Here is a 17,410-nt window from a genome sequence, read left to right as displayed (position 1 = left end):
TTTAGAGGAGATCTGCGAGGCAGGTTTATTACACACAGCGTATAGAGTGGCTGGAACACGTTGCCAGGGGAGGTTGCAGAAACACGTACTTTTGCGGCGTTGAAAAGGCATGTCGCAAATACATGGATCAGTTGGGTATGAAGCGATACAGCACGAGGAAGGGCTATGGATATAGGCCAAGTATGGTATCATCACCGGTACAAGCTTGCAGGGCCAAATGTCCTGTTCCTGTGCTATATTGTTTTTTGTTCTATATAAGCTCGCTGGGAAACAAGGCGATACGATTACAGAATAAGGTTCATGTATCTAAGCTAGCTTTGGAACATGGAGACTCAGTTACCGAATGATGTTCAGGTATTTACGTTATATGGGCATATGGAGATACCATTACTGAATGAAGAGCCATGTCCAGAGGCTGGCTAGGGAAATGGGAGACACAGTTACATCGTGTGGGCAATGTCAATACACAAGATTTTTAACTTGGAGACACAGGTGCAGCACGGGTCATTAAGTGAAGCTTGTTGGGAAATAGTAGAAACTGTTACAGACTGTGGCTATATTTCCAAGTCAGGGTGGTGAGTGACTTGGAGGGGAAATCACCAGGTAGTGGGTTTCCTCGATATCTGAATTTTGTCCAGTCCCTGCTCAGGATTCAATTATTTGTCTCCTTGTATCGCTGGCATTTTGAACTCTTCCTCTCTTGTAAATACTGAAACCAAGTCATTAAAGGCATGTTTGTCATGTCCTTATTTTAATTGGCAAATACACCATCAACAGTCAAAAAAGGACGACATTACATGTGACGGCTCTCCTTTTCATAATTAATTTCAAACGCTCCCTGTGATGATTCCTTGCGATTTTAGTTCCCTGCTCTATTTATTTGTACTTTACTCTTGCTTGGTCACTGTTTACAACTGTGACAATCCTGCATCCACGATTCGATCATGGCTGCCATGTTGTCACACGGAAGTTCAATTTGTGGCTGGCGTCATTTAATCTATTCTTCAAACGTTTTGTGTGTGTCTGTACAAACAAAATTAATAATATCGTAAGCTAGACACAGTCATTCTGCTCTAATTTTGTTTTACCCAAACGCGGTAACTGTTGCTATTTCAGTGACTTATCCACGTTTCTGTACAGACACTAACCCGGGAGACGGATACTGCAAGATACAGACTCGGAACAAGGGGCAGCCACTGAAGTCTGTAAAAAGGGGCATATTATTTCATTCAGAGGTTTTGGGATGTTCTGAATTCTCTACCCCTGAACGCTGCGAATTCTCATCTGCAGAGGATATTATCTCTAAAAGGCTGTCTCTGTAACTAAGGCTGCTGTGTCAACTTGCAAATATACCTTCTAGATTTGAATTATTTGCAAGAGTTGCTGGTGATCTTCTGAGTGTATTTCCCTGTTGGACATCGATGTCAGGGTGAGCGAAGCTCAGACTAAGTTTAAATAACGTTAAGAAATATAATTTTTTGGAGCTAATTTTGGATGACAACTTAGAGGAAACAGTATAACCAAAGCTATGAAATAATTGAAAATACATATAATACTTCCATTAAAATACAAAGCCATAGAACTTGGAGACACTGCAATAGAAAACATGACATTAATAAGAGCTAGCTGCGGAAATGGGGCACACAGTTCCAGAATAAAGTTCATTATATCAGCTCGCAGGTGAACTGGGAGACACAGTTAGAGAATAAGGGCCATTATATCAGCTCGCTGGGTAAGTGGCGAGCCAACTTAAAGAATAACACTGATGTATGTCAGCATACAAACTGGCACTTCGTGCTACAGTTGTTTCGAAGCTATGTTAGGCCGCACTTGGAATATTGAGCACGATTGTAGTCCCCAGAAGGATGGAGAGGCTTTGGGAGAGGGTTCAGAGTCGGGTTACCAGGATGTTGCCTGGTCTGCAGGGTGCTAGCTATGCAAAGAGTCTCAATAGACCCGGACTGTTTTTATCAGGACCCCGGAGGATGATGACTAAGTCCGATGAATATCAGTACAAAAAGTCATCCTTCATGTGTTTGGAACCGCTGTAAGGCCTAAAGGATTATGAGGAGCATGCATAGAGTGGGTGAGCAGGCACTTTACTCTTGAGTGGATGTCAGCCACCAGGGGGCATAGGTTTAAGGTCAGTGAGGCAAAGTTTTGAGATGTGCGAGGCAGGTTTTATTGCACAGGGTGGTGAGTGCTGGAACGCATTATCAGATGAGGTTGTGGAATCAGATATATTAACGGCGTTCAAAATAGTCAACAACAAATACATGGATAAGATGGATATAGGGGGATGCGGCACGAGGAAGTGCTAAGTGTGGTATCATGACCGTGAAAGCATTGGAGGACCGAAGGTCATCTTCGTGTTCATTGTTCTACAGGAGCTCGCTTCGAGGAAACGATGTAAGCAAAGGTTCGAAATCATTGAAATTAAATATAATACTCTTTGAAAAGTACATAACCAGAGAACTTGGAGACACTGCAATAGAAGACATATCATTAATATGAGCTAGCTGCGGAAATTGGACACACAGAATACGGGTCATGTATGTAACCTCGCTGGACACCGAGGAGTGACGGTGATTGAATAAGGTCATGCATATCAGCTAGCTGGTGAACTAGGAGGCATTGTAACAGAATAAGGGTCATGTATACCAGCTCTCTGACGAAGTGACGGACCAACGTTATGAATAAGGCTGATGAATATCAGTATACAAATTGGCAAGTCATCCTTCATTTATATGGAACAGTTGTAATGCCGCACTTGGATTATTGCGCACAATTCTGGCCGACCACTGCCAGAATGATGTAGCGTGTGAAGAGGACGGTTATCAGGATGTTGCTGGTTAGGAGGATGTTAGTTCTGTGGAGAGGATGAATAGACAAGGACTGTTTTCATTAGAACCCCGGAGGTTGAGGGGCGAACTGATAGAGGTCTACAAGATTATGAGGGGCATAGATAGAGTGGATGGGCAGGAACTCTATTCCAAGTTGGTGTCTGTCACCAGGGGTCATGTATTTAAGGTCAGTGGGGAAAAGTGTAGAGGAGATCTGCGAGGCTGGTTTATTACACACAGCATGGTGAGGTCGTAGAAGCAGGTACTTTCATGGCGTTCAAAAGGCATGTCGACAAAACATGGCTAGATTGGGCATAGAACGATTCAGCACTAGGGAGTGCTATGGATTTTGGCCAAGAATGGTATCATCACCGGTACAAGCTTGCAGGGCCAAATGCCCTGTTCCTGTGCTATATTGTTTTTTGTTCTATATAAGCTCTATGGGAAACAAGGAGGTACGGATACAGAATAATGTTCATGTATCTCAGCTAGCTTGGGAACTAGGAGACTCAGTTATCAAATGATGTTCAGGTACTTAAGTTATATGGGGACATGGAGATACCATTACTGTATGAAGAGGCTGGCTATGAAAATAGGAGACACAGTTACATTGTGTGGGCACTGTAAATACACAAGATTTTTAACTTGGAGACACAGCCACAGCACGGGTTATTAAGTGAAGCTTGTTGGGAAATAGTAGAAACAGTTACAGACTGTGGCTATATTTCCAAGTCAGGGTGGTGAGTGACTTGGAGGGAAATCACCCGGTAGTGGGGTTCCTAGATATCTGAATTTTGCCCAGACCCTGCTCCTGTTTCAATAATATGTCTCCTCGTATCGCTGGCATTTTGAACTCTTCCTCTCTTGTAAATACTGAAACACAGTCATTAAAAAGCACGTTTGTCATTTCCTTATTTTAATGGACAAATGCACCATCAACTGTTAACAAGGGACGACCTTCCATGTGACCATTCTCATTTTCATAATTAATTGCAAAAGCTCCCTGTGATGATTTTAGTATTGCGAGTTTATTTTCATGCTCCATTTATTTGTATTTTACTCTTGCTTTGTCACCATTTACAACTGTGACAATCTTGCATTCATGATTCTGTCATGGCTGCCATCTTGTAACCCGCAAGCTAGATTTTGTGGCTGGAGTCATTTAATCTATTATTTATACTCAGGAAATGTACAAACAAGATTAATAATGCCGGAAGCTAGACACAGTCTTTCTGCTCTAATTTTGTTTGTTAACTATTGCTATTTCAGTGACTTATCCACGTTTTTGTACAGACACTAACCCGGGTACTGGAAGATACAGTCTCGAAATAATTGGCAGCAACTGACGCCTGTAAAAAGGGGCATATTATTTATTTCAGAGGTTTTGGGATGTTCTGAATTCTCTACCCCAGAACGCTGTGAATTTTCAGCTGCAGAGGATATTATCTTTAAAAGGCTGTCTCTGTGAATGAGGCTGCTGTGTCAACTTGCAAATATACCTTCTACATTTGAATTATTTGCAAGAGTTGCTGGTGATCTTCTGAGTGTATTTCCCTTTTGGACATCGAGGTCAGGGTGAGGGAAGCTCAGACTAAGTTTAAATAACGTTAAGAAATATAATTTTTGGACCTAATTTTGGATGACGACTTAGAGGAAACGATATAACCAAAGTTATGAAATAATTGAAAATAAATATAATACTTCCATAAAAATACAAAGCCATAGAACTTGGAGACACTGCAATAGAACACATGTTCTATTCAATAGACATTAATCAGAGCTAGCTGCGGAAATGGGGCACACAGTTACAGAATTATAGCTCAGGTATATAAGCCCGTTGGTGAACTGGGAGACACAGTTACAGAAAAGGGCCATGAATTTAAGCTCTCTGGGTAAGTGGCGAGCCAACTTAAAGAATAACGCTGTTGTATGTCAGCATAGGAACTGCCAATTCATGCTGCAGTTGTTTCCAACCTATGTGTGGCCGCACTTGAATCATTGAGCACGATTTTTGTCCACAGAAGGGTGGGGAGGCTTTGAGAGAGGGTGCAGAGGAGGTTTACCAGCATGTTGTCTGGTCTGCAGGGTGTTAGCTATGGGAAAAGGCTGAAAACACTCGGACTGTTTTTATCAGAACGCCGGAGGTTGATGAATAAGGCTGGAGAATATCAGTATAAAAAGTCATCTTTCATTTATTTGGAACCGATGTAAGGCATAAAATATTTTGAGGTGCGTGCAGAGAGTGGATGAGCAGGCACTCTACTGTTGGGTGGAGGAGTCAGGCACCAGGAGGATTTATGGTCAGTGGGGAAATGTTTAGAGGAGATGTGCGAGACAGGTTTTATTAGATTGGGTGGTGATTGCCAGGAAAGCATTATCAGATTAGTATGTCGAAGCAGATATATTAACGGCGTTCAAAGGGGTTAACGAGAAATACATGGATAAGATGGATATAGAGGGATACGGCGCCAGGAAGTACTAAGTGTGGTATTGTAGCCATCTGGGATGGCCACTTCCCGATTACAAAATGGACACTTTGTAAGGATTGCAGGGAAATTGGACAATACTGAGAAAACAAGCAGGTTCAGGGTTTGTCTGTTGATTGGAGCCGCAGCTCCCAGACAAGACCAAAAACTGTAGGTCCATTAGCATACTAATGGCCCATCTCCGGGATCAAAAGAGTAACATTTGAGTAACCGATACTAAGGCAGACACCCCGGCGCCAGAGGAGACCAGAACAAAGCAGGCCAACGGCCACCTAGGACACGCCCAGCAATCAGGGCACCCACCCCTTTATTGGATGAAATCGATAGGAACCATCAAGAAACGGCCCAATTGATTGGGGCCAAGTTCAAGGCTCGCCCAAAAAAGGGTGCAGCCCCTTCACAGAGAGCGAGGGAGGCAGAGAGAGCGAGGGACACACAGAGCGAGGGGCACACAGAGAGCGAGGGACGCACAGAGAGTGAGGGACGCACAGAGAGCGAGGGAAACACAGAGAGCGAGGGACACACAGAGAGCGAGGGACACACACCGAGAGCGAGGGACACACAGAGAGAGCGAGGGACACACAGAGAGCGAGGGAGGCACAGAGAGCGAGGGACACACAGAGCGAGGGGCACACAGAGAGCGAGGGACGCACAGAGCGAGGGACACACACACAGAGCGAGGGACACACAGAGAGCGAGGGACACACACCGAGGGCGAGGGACACACAGAGAGAGCGAGGGACACACAGAGAGCGAGGGAGGCACAGAGAGCGAGGGACACACAGAGCGAGGGGCACACAGAGAGCGAGGGACGCACAGAGAGTGAGGGACGCACAGAGAGCGAGGGAAACAAAGAGAGCGAGGGACACACAGAGCGAGGGGCACACAGAGAGCGAGGAATGCACAGAGCGAGGGACACACACACAGAGCGAGGGACACACAGAGAGCGAGGGACACACACCGAGGGCGAGGGACACACAGAGAGAGCGAGGGACACACAGAGAGCGAGGGAGGCACAGAGAGCGAGGGACACACAGAGCGAGGTATGCACAGAGCGAGGGAGACACACACAGAGCGAGGGACACACAAAGAGCAAGGGACACACACCGAGAGTGAGGGACACACAGAGAGAGCGAGGGACACACACCGAGAGTGAGGGACACACAGAGAGAGCGAGGGACACACAGAGAGCGAGGGAGGCACAGAGAGCGAGGGACACACAGAGCGAGGGGCACACAGAGAGCGAGGGACGCACAGAGCGAGGGACACACAGAGAGCGAGGGACACACAGAGAGCGAGGGACACACAGAGAGCGAGGGACACACAGAGAGCGAGGGACACACAGAGAGCGAGGGACACACAGAGAGAGAGGGACACACACAGAGCGAGGGACACACAGAGCGAGGGGCACACAGAGAGCGAGGGACGCACAGAGCGAGGGAGACACACACAGAGCGAGGGACGCACAGAGAGCGAGGGACGCACAGAGTGAGGGACACACACAGAGAGCGAGGGCACACAAAGAGCGAGGGACACACAGAGAGCGAGGGACACACAGAGCGAGGGGCACACACACAGAGCGAGGGACAGACAGGGACCGAGGGACACACAGAGAGCGAGGGACACACAGAGCGAGGGACACACACAGAGAGCGAGGGACACACAGAGAGCGAGGGGCACACAGAGAGCGAGGGATGCACAGAGAGCGAGGGACACACACAGAGAGCGAGGGACACACAGAGAGCGAGGGATACACAGAGAGTGAGGGACACACAGAGAACGAGGGACACAGAGAGAGCGAGGGACGCACAGAGAGAGGGACACACACAGAGAGCGAGGGACACACAAAGAGCGAGGGACACACAGAGAGTGAGGGACACACAGAGAGCGAGGGACACACAGAGAGCGAGGGACACACAGAGCGAGGGGCACACACACAGAGCGAGGGACAGACAGGGACCGAAGGACACACAGAGTGCGAGGGACACACAGAGCGAGGGACACACACACAGAGCGAGGGACACACAGAGAGCGAGGGGCACACAGAGAGCGAGGGACGCACAGAGAGCGAGGGACACACACAGAGAGCGAGGGACACACAGAGAGCGAGGGACACACAGAGCGAGAGATACAGCAAGAGTGAGGGACACTGCGAGAGAAGGAGAGTGAGAGATAGAGTGATAAAAAGAGAGAGAGATGTACACAGTGAGAGGGTGGGACAAAGAGAGAGAAGGATAGAGATAGAGGGAGAGGGAGAGAGGGGGACAGAGAGAGGGGGATACATAAAGAGAGAGGGAGACAGAGAGAGTGACACAGAGAGAAAGAGGTAGACAGTGAAAGAGAGGGATAGAGTGAGAGGACACTTTGAGAGCAACGGGGACACAGAGGGAGAGAGGGACAGAGAGAGGTGGGCACACGGAGAGAGTGAGGGACACACACAGAGAAAGAGGTACACAGCGGGTCAGGATCTGAGGTTTCGGGGATGGGAGTGTGTCAGGATGTGAGGGATAGGGGACATGAGGGTGTGATGGTGTGAGGGTGCCAGGACGTGAGGCAGTCAGGACATTAGGGTTATCAAACTGACCGTTTTCATTCAATCCAAATTGTTTCTTTATAAATTCTAATCTCAGGAATTAACATCAGAAGATTTCAGTGAAAAATCTGCCTGTGAACAAGTAAAATATGAAGTGAAACTTTGCAATGAGCTGTTTGTCTGGCCAGGAATCTTCTCTCTAAATGGGAGCAGAAATGAAGTTGTGTTTAACTCACATTCTGTGATTTCTTGCTGGTTTTTACTCATTCTATGGAAAGCCTTCCTCAGGCGACAGACGAATGGTTATTCCCAACATGTCAGAAATTCAGAGGGAACAAATGTTAAACAAAGACAGAAATAACACAGGACATTGTGAATCTGTGGCTGTCTGCTGAATTAACATAACCATAGACAGGACAAGTGTTACCTTTGCAGACACAGGAAACACACCGAGGGGGACATTCCTGACAGAAAGTCGGGGGTGGGGTCTGCACACAGGTCACTGAGGAGATCTCAGTCCTAACTGTTTCTAATCATTTCCCAAATGTTTCACAACATTTGTGGCTCTTCCAAAATTTAAGATACTTTGCTGTCTGTATTCTGTGAATCCAGCTGTGAAATATCTTCACTTCAATGTCTTTTCCCCAACACTATCCCCATGTCCCTTTATGTCATTGGGATTTAGAAATCAGTCAATCTCTGCTTTAAACTTGGTCAATAACTTTCCATCTTTGAGAGTGGAGACATCACCAGGAATGTGGGATTAGATCTCCAGGGTTAGGTTGGAGAAACAGGGCTCGTTCGGGTCCTATTGAATCAATCTCTCCTCCGAGGACAGTCCGGCAATCTCCCTATCAGCCGACTGACCCTCCGCTGCACTCCCTCTCTGGCAACTATATCCTTTCTATGTTAGGGAGACCAAAACTGTACACAGTACTCCAGGTGTGGTCTCACCAAGGGCTTGTATAACTGCAGTAAGACATCTCCACTTCTGAATTCAAATCCCTCTTTCAATGAAGGCCAACATATCATTGGTCTTATTAACTGCTTGCTGCACCCCCCTCTCCACTTTCAGTGACTGGTGTACAAGCTCCATTTGTACATCCACATTGCCCAACATATCACCATTTAAATTTGACTCTTTCCTTCAGTTTTTGTTTGACACTAACTTGGACAACTGTCCGAATTGTCTCAGTGTTGTGCTCACATAAAATGGCCACCGCGCAGTAACTTAAAATGGCAGACTGCTGATCGTGGATTTGTTTAGACAGATTCCCAGAGAGAGAGATAGAGAGATGCAGAGACAGAGAAGATGGGGAGAATAACAGAATACATTAATTCAATATTCAGAATCTCCATCTCTGTGTATAGTCTGCACAGCGCTGTTGGAATGTAATAATCAGCGCTCACAGAATCATAGAATATACATTGCAGGAGTAGCCCATTTGGCCCATCGAGTCTGCACTGGCCCTAGGAGAGAGCACCCTACCCAAGCCCATGCCTCCACCCTATCCAAATAACCCCAGTAACACCACCTAACCTTTGGGCCACAAAGGGGCAATTTAGCACGGCCAACATCTCCTCACATCCTTCTAGGCCCTAGTGAATACAGGCACAATGATAGAATCCCTACAATGCAGAAGGAGGCCATTCTGCCCATCGAATCTACACCAACCCTCTGACACAGCATTCTATGTAAGCTCAGTCACCCGCCCTATCCCAATAACTCCTTAACCTAATCTAAACAATCTTTCTTGGGCACTAAGGGGTAATTTAGCAGGACCATTCCACCTAGCCTGCACATCTTTGGACTGTGGAAGGAAACCGGAGCACCCGGAGGAAACCCACGCACACACGGGGAGAAACTGCCAAATCCACGTAATCAGTCACACAAGGCCGGAATTTATCCCGGGTCACTGGCACAGTGAGGCAGCAGTGCTAACCACTGTGCCACAGTCAAACCAATCTCTCCTTGTAGGACAGTCCGGTAACCTCCCTATCAGCCGATTGACCCTCCGCTGCACTCCCTCTCTGGCAACTCTATCCTTTCTTAGTTAGGGAGACCAAAACTGTACGCAATACTCCAGGTGTGGTCTCACCAAGGCCTTGTGTAACTGCAGTAAGACATCTCCACTTCTGAACTCAAATCCCTCTTTCAATGAAGGCCAACATATCATTGGTCTTCTTAACTGCTTGCTGCACCCCCCTCTCCACTTTCAGTGACTGGTGTACAAGGACAGCCAGCTCCCTTTCTACATCCACATTCCCCAACAAATCACTGTTTAAATCAGACACTTTCCATCAGGATTTTGTTGTACCAACGTGTACAACTGTCAGAAATGACTGTTCTGTGCTCACCTAAAATGGCCACCATTAAGTAACTTAAAATGGCTGACTGCTGATCGTGGATTTTGTTCTGACAATATTCCCAGACAGAGAGAGAAGCAGAAACAGAGGGATGGAGAAACTAATAGAAGACATATATTTGAGATTTTGAAACTCCGTCAAACACGACCAGCAAAGGTACATCATGGGGTTAGACACAGATTCCTCTACACTATCCCTGGCAAACACTCCCAGGACAGGTACATCACGGGGTTAGATATCGAGCAAGGCTCTCTCTACACTGTGCCCATCAAACACTCCCAGGACAGGTACATCACGGGGTTAGATATCGAGCAAGGCTCTCTCTACACTGTGCCCATCAAACACTCCCAGGACAGGTTTATATATAGAATAACAGATACCCGGGAGTGAGTTACAGACTGGAATCTAATCGAGGGGTTGTGGATGGTTTATCTATAGAATAACAGATACCCGAGAGTGAGTTACAGACTGGAATGTAATCGAGGTGTTCGGGGTGGTTTATATATAGAATAACAGGTACCCGAGAGTGAGTTACAGACTGGAATCTAATCGAGGGGTTCGGGGTGGTTTATATATAGAATAACAGATATCCAGGAGTGAGTTACAGACTGGAATCTAATTGAGGGATTCAGGGTGGTTTATATATAGAATAACAGATACCCGGGAGTGAGTTACAGACTGGAATCTAATCGAGGGGTCCAGGATGGTTTATATATAGAATAAAGATACCCGGGAATGAGTTACACACTGGAATCTAATCGAGGGGTTCGGGATAGTTTATATATAGAATAACAGATACCCGGGAGTGAGTTACAGACTGTAATCTAATCGAGGGGTTCAGGGTGGTTTATATATAGAATAACAGATACCCGGGAGTGAGTTACAGACTGGAATCTCATCGAGGGGTTCGGGATAGTTTATATATAGAATAACAGATACCCGGGAGTGAGTTACAGACTGGAATCTAATCGAGGGGTTCGGGGTGGTTTATATATAGAATAACAGATTCCCAGGAGTGAGTTACAGACTGGAATCTAATCGAGAGGTTCGGGGTGGTTTATATATAGAATAACAGGTACCCGGGAGTGAGTTACAGACTGGAATCTAATCGAGGGGTCCAGGATGGTTTATATATAGAATAACAGATACCCGGGAGTGAGTTACACACTGGAATCTAATCGAGGGGTTCAGGATGGTTTATCTATAGAATAACAGTCACAGCTGACACTGAGACACACACGAGATGTACAATATCAATTATTATTCTGAAGCATTTGATTAAATCACCCTTAAACTAAATTCCAGTGTTTCAGAGTAAAGCTTTATCTGCACTGTCCATCAAACACTCACAACACAAATACTGTCTGGGGTTAAATACAGAGTCAAAATCCCTCTGTCCAGTCCAAAGAATTTTTCATTGCAGACAGTTATTTTTATTTTTTAGAAAAGCAGAACTCAAATTGCACCGTACCCCAAGGTGGACTCTTGTTTATTTCAGCCCTTCACATTCAAACATGAAGTTTAAGCTCCGATTACAGGTGTCTGCTTGTCTCTGTTTGTATATTCTCTGTTATTGTTGTTTTGTCACTTGTCTGAAGTATTTGAATAATAGGCCTTGGTTAATCAATCCTTTATCCCAGCACATGGAAGTTGTGAATCTTCAAGGCTGTCAGTCTAATGTAGATAACAAAAAACTACATCCTTTGATCAATCCATTCCCCAACCCGAAATAGATCTCACAGATTTCCATAATGCAGGAATTTCTCCATCAAAACTTCCAATCAGTTCCCAATACTTGCCTGTTTTACCTAAATTCCACTGACAGATTCCGAAAGCTGCACAGAAAAATGACTGGGTATTTTAAACTTTGAAACAAAACTATTTGAACTTGTGCTTTAATCCTATTATACAGAAATGTTGTCCCTGTGGGCTGACAGTTTCACAGTGAGACTGAAACATTGAGGTACGCCTCGCACTGCACTTGACAACATTTGTGGCACTTCCACAATCTACGATACATTGCTGTCTGTATTGTGTGAATCCAGCTGTGAAATATCTGTCCAGTTTAAACTTCCACTGTTTCTGTCTTCTCATCATTTATAAAGATCACGGTTCTATCCTTTTTATGTCTAAAGCACATCATCGAAACATTTCCCAACACTGAAACACGTCCACAGTTCAGTCTACTGCCAAAACGATAATATCTCCCTGCAATTTGATGTTTCCAGCTATGTTGCTTACAACGCTGTCTAATGTTTGGTGTCATTGGCAAACTGGGATGTGTAGCATTCTATCAAATGGTCTTAAATGGCTAATATATACGTGTGTGTGTGTGTGACAATGTGTGTGTACACGCATGTGTCTATGCACGCAGGGTGTGTGTGCATGTATCTGGACCCGTGTATGTATCAGTCAGTGTGTGCACGCACATGTGTGTGTGTATCTGTAAACTTGTGTGTGTAAACGCATTTAAGTCTCAAAGGAAAATATGAGCAGGTGTAGGCGATTTGGCCCATTGAGTCTGCTCCACCATTCAAACAGATCCTGGCACGCACAGACGCACGCACACTCACACACATTCCGATTTTATTATACACACTCGATTTGTGTCTGGAACATGCTCAATGAGTGAGCTTCCACAACCCTCTGGATCAGAGAATTCCAAAGATTCTCCACCCTCTGAATGAAGAAATTCCCCCTCATCTCAGTCTGCAATGGTCTACCCCTGATTCTGAGTATTCATGTCAAGAGGGAGAGAATACAAGACCAGGGATGTACTTCTGGGGCTGTATAAGGCTCTGGTCAGATCCCATTTGGAGTATTGTGAGCAGTTTTGGGCCCAGTATCTAAGGAAGGATGTGCTGGCCTTGGAAAGAGTCCAGAGGAGGTTCACAAGAATGTTCCCTGGAATGAAGAACCTGTCATATGAGGAATGGTTGAGGACACTGGGTCTGTACACATTGGAGTTTAGAAGGATGAGGGGTGGTCTTATTGAAACTTACAGGATACTGCGAGGCCTGGATAGAGTGGACGTGGAGAGGATGTTTCCACATGTAGGAAAAACTAGAAGCAGAGAACACTATCTCAGACTAAAGGGACGATCCTTTAAAACAGAGATGAGGAGTAATTTCTTCAGCCAGAGGGAGGTGAATCTGTGGAACTCTTTGCCACAGAAGGGTGTGGAGGCCAAATCACTGAGTGTCTCTAAGACAGAGATAGATAGGTTCTTGATCAATAAGGGGTTCAGGGGATAGGGAGAGAAGGCAGGAGAATGGGAATTAGAAAAATATCAGCCATGATTGAATGGCGGAGCAGACTCGATGGGCCGAGTGGCCTAATTCTGCTTCTATGTCTTCTGGTCTTATTGTTTGAGACTGTGCCCCCTCCCCCTGGTTCTAATCTCACCAGTCAGAGAGATCATCCAACCTACATCTATCTTGTGATGCCCCGTATGAATTGTGGATGTTTCAAGATCACCTCTCATTTTTCGGCACTCTCGGGAACACAGGTACATTTTCCTCAATCTCTCCTCATCGGACAACGTCACCATCCCAGGGATTCGTCTGGTGAATCTCCGTTACACTCCTTCTACAGCAAGTACATCCTTCCTTAGATATGGGGAACAAAACTCCACACAATGGTCCAGGTGTGTTGTGACCAAGGCTCTGTACAATTGCAGCAAGTCATCTTAACCCCAATACGAATAACCCCGAGCGATGAAAGTTAACGTACCATTGGCCTTCCTGATTGGTCAATATACTCGCACGCAAGTGTTTAGTGACCCATGAATAAGGAGTTAGATACAGAGTAAAGCTCCCTCTGCACTGACCCATCAAACACTCCCAGGACAGGTACAGCATGGGGTTAGATACAGAGTAAAGCTCCCTCTACACTGACCCATCAAACACTCCCAGGACAGGTACAGCACGGGGTTAGATACAGAGTAAAGCTCCCTCTACACTGACCCATCAAACACTCCCAGGACAGGTATAGCACGGGGTTAGATACAGCGTAAAGCTCCCTCTACACTCTCCCCATCAAACACTCCCAGGACAGGTACAGCACGGGGTTAGATACAGAGTAAAGCTCCCTCTACACTGTCCCCATCAAACACTCCCAGGACAGGTACAGCACGGGGTTAGATACAGAGTAAAGCTCCATCTACCCTGCCCCATCAAACACTCCCAGGACAGGTACAGCACGGGGTGAGATGCAGAGTAAAGCTCCCTCTACACTGTCCCCATCAAACACTCCCAGGACAGGTACAGCACGGGGTTAGATACAGAGTAAAGCTCGCTCTACACTGACCCATCAAACACTCCCAGGACAGGTACAGCACGGGGTTAGATACAGGGTAAAGCCCCCTCTACACTGTCCCCATCAAACACTCCCAGGACAGGGACAGCACGGGGTGAGATACAGAGTAAAGCTCCCTCTACACTGTCCCCATAAAACACTCCCAGGACAGGTACAGCACGGGGTTAGATACAGAGTAAAGCTCCCTCTACACTGACCCATCAAACACTACCAGGACAGGTACAGCACGGGGTTAGATACAGAGTAGTGCTCCCTCTACACTGTCCCCATCAAACACTCTCAGGACAGGTACAGCACGGGGTTAGATACAGAGTAAAGCTCCCTCTACACTGTCCCCATCAAACACTCCCAGGACACGTACAGCACGGGGTTAGACACAGAGTAAAGCTCCCTCTACACTGTCCCCATCAAACGCTCCCAGGACACGTACAGCACGGGGTTAGATACAGAGTAAAGCTCCCTCTACACTGTCCCCATCAAACACTCCCAGAACAGGTTCTGCACGGGGTTAGATACAGAGTAAAGCTCCCTCTACACTGTCCCCATCAAACACTCCCAGGACAGGTACAGCACGGGGTTAGATACAGAGTAATGCTCCCTCTACACTGTCCCCATCAAACACTCCCAGGACAGGTACAGCACGGGGTTAGATACAGAGTAAAGTTCCCTCTTCACTGTCCCCATCAAACACTCCCAGGACAGGTACAGCACGGGGTTAGATACAGAGTAAAGCTCCCTCTACACTGTACCCATCAAACACTCCCAGGAGAGGTACAGCACGGGACGGGGTTAGATACAGAGTAAAGCTCCCTCTACACTGTCCCCATCAAACACTCCCAAGATAGGTACAGCACGGGGTTAGATACAGAGTAAAGCTCCCTCTACACTGTCCCCATCAAACACTCCCAGGACAGGTACAGCACAGGGTTAGATACAGAGTAAAGCTCCCTCTGCATTTTTCCTCTCAAACACTCCCAGGACAGGTACAGCACGGGGTGTGATACCGAGCAGGGCTCTCTCTACACTGTCCCCATCAAACACTCCCAGGACAGGTACCGCACGGGGTTAGATACAGAGCAAAGCCCCCTCTGCATTTTTCCTCTCAAACACTCCCAGGACAGGTACAGCACGGGGTGTGATACCGAGCAGGGCTCTCTCTACACTATACTGTTTCCATTTTCCCCCATCACATTTGCTTCTTTTCCAATTCACTTTAATTCTGTGCCATCTCGTTCTTGAGCTTCTTAATAGTGGGAACAGTTTCTCCCTGTCTACTCTGTCCGGCACCCCCAAGAATTTGATCACCTCTATCTAATCTCCTCTTGGCCATTTCTCTCTGTGGAGAACAGACCCAACCTCTCCAATCTATCCTCATCACTGAAGTTTCTCATCCCTGAACCATTCTTGTGAACCTCCTCTGCACTCGCTCCAGTGTGTTTACATCCTTCCGATAGTGTGGCGCCCAGAACTGTCCACAATATTCCAGCTGAGGTCTAACTAGTGTCTTGTATAAGTTCAGCCTTACCTCCTCGCTCTTGTACCAATGCGGAAAATACTGAGCACGTCAGGCAGCATCTGTGGAGAGAGAAATAGAATGTTGGACCAGGGCGACTGGCAGATTGACAGATAGAGAAAAGTCCACACACACAGTAACACACTTACCCTCACACAGACACCCTGCTCTAAACAGATAGAAAATGCGGTAGATCACTTCTCCATCAGTAAATGGAAGGAGATTTTGGATTTCTCTTCAAAAGGACCAGCACACATTTAAAAAGAATGGGTGGGTGGGAGGGTTGGTGCTTCCCAATCTTTTGCATTATTATTGGGCTATGAATTTGGAGAAGATTCGGCAATGGTGGGGAGAGGAAGAAGCGGAATGGGTACAGGTGGAGTAAGCATCGTGTAAGGGGGCTAGTTTGCAGACTTTCGCTGCGGCCCCACTCCCATTTCCCCCGGGTAAGTTTACACAAAGCCCGGTGCTGGCATCTTCCTTCAACATCTGGAGCAAGTGGAGACGCCATTTTGCTTTGGTTAACTTGACGGTGCGAGCCCCTATTTATGGAAACCCCTGATTCACCCCGGCGGCAAGACTGGATACAATATTTAAACAGTGGCATAAAGCTGGGCTGAGACAGGTTACAGACTTGTTGTTGGAAAGTAGATTTGAAGAATTGAGGGAGAAACATAAAATGCAGAGGGAGGTGAAGTTTAATTATCTTCAATGATGAAACTTGGTGAAAAAGGAGTTGTCCTCTTTCGTTGCCTACCAGAGAACAAGCTGCTGGATAAATTGCTCCTCCCAGCTGAGTTGGTGATGGGAGAATTACTAACATTTACAGCTGGCTGATGGACAGAAAGAAAGCAGCAATTGAGGAAATAAAACAAAACAAGAACAAAGAACAAAGAAATGTACAGCACAGGAACAGGCCCTTCGGCCCTCCAAGCCCGTGCCGACCATGCTGCCCGACTAAACGACAATCTTCTACACTTCCTGGGTCCGTATCCTTCTATTCCCATCCTATTTATATATTTGTCAAGATGCCCCTGAAATGCCCCTATCGTCCCTGCTTCCACTACCTCCTCCGGTAGTGAGTTCCAGGCACCCACTACCCTCTGCGTAAAAAACTTGCCTCCCACATCTACTCTAAACCTTGCCCCTCTCACCTTAAACCTATGCCCCCTAGTAATTGACCCCTCTACCCTGGGGAAAAGCCTCTGACTATCCACTCTGTCTATGCCCCTCATAATTTTGTATACCTCTATCAGGTCTCCCCTCAACCTCCTTCGTTCCAGTGAGAACAAACCGAGTTTATTCAACCGCTCCTCATAGCTAATGCCCTCCATACCAGGCAACATTCTGG

General features: G+C 46.5%; 1 long non-coding RNA gene across 1 annotated transcript in view; it reads right to left on the bottom strand.

Annotated features, from left to right (window-relative positions):
- Positions 1–953: 953 nt before the first annotated feature.
- LOC140406130 (uncharacterized) overlaps positions 954–17,410 on the bottom strand; it is a 47,784-nt gene continuing 31,327 nt past the window's right edge. Inside the window, exons 2-3 of the long non-coding RNA XR_011939053.1 lie at positions 16,072–16,121; positions 954–1,023 (exon numbers count right to left, since the gene is read on the bottom strand). This is a non-coding gene — a long non-coding RNA (uncharacterized lncRNA). The remainder of the gene's footprint in view (positions 1,024–16,071; positions 16,122–17,410) is intronic.

This window comes from Scyliorhinus torazame, unplaced genomic scaffold, assembly GCF_047496885.1.
Source record: "Scyliorhinus torazame isolate Kashiwa2021f unplaced genomic scaffold, sScyTor2.1 scaffold_279, whole genome shotgun sequence".
Taxonomy (NCBI): Eukaryota; Metazoa; Chordata; class Chondrichthyes; order Carcharhiniformes; family Scyliorhinidae; genus Scyliorhinus; species Scyliorhinus torazame.
Note: the sequence above shows the minus strand (reverse complement) of the source record. Positions and strands in the feature narration are given on the sequence as shown.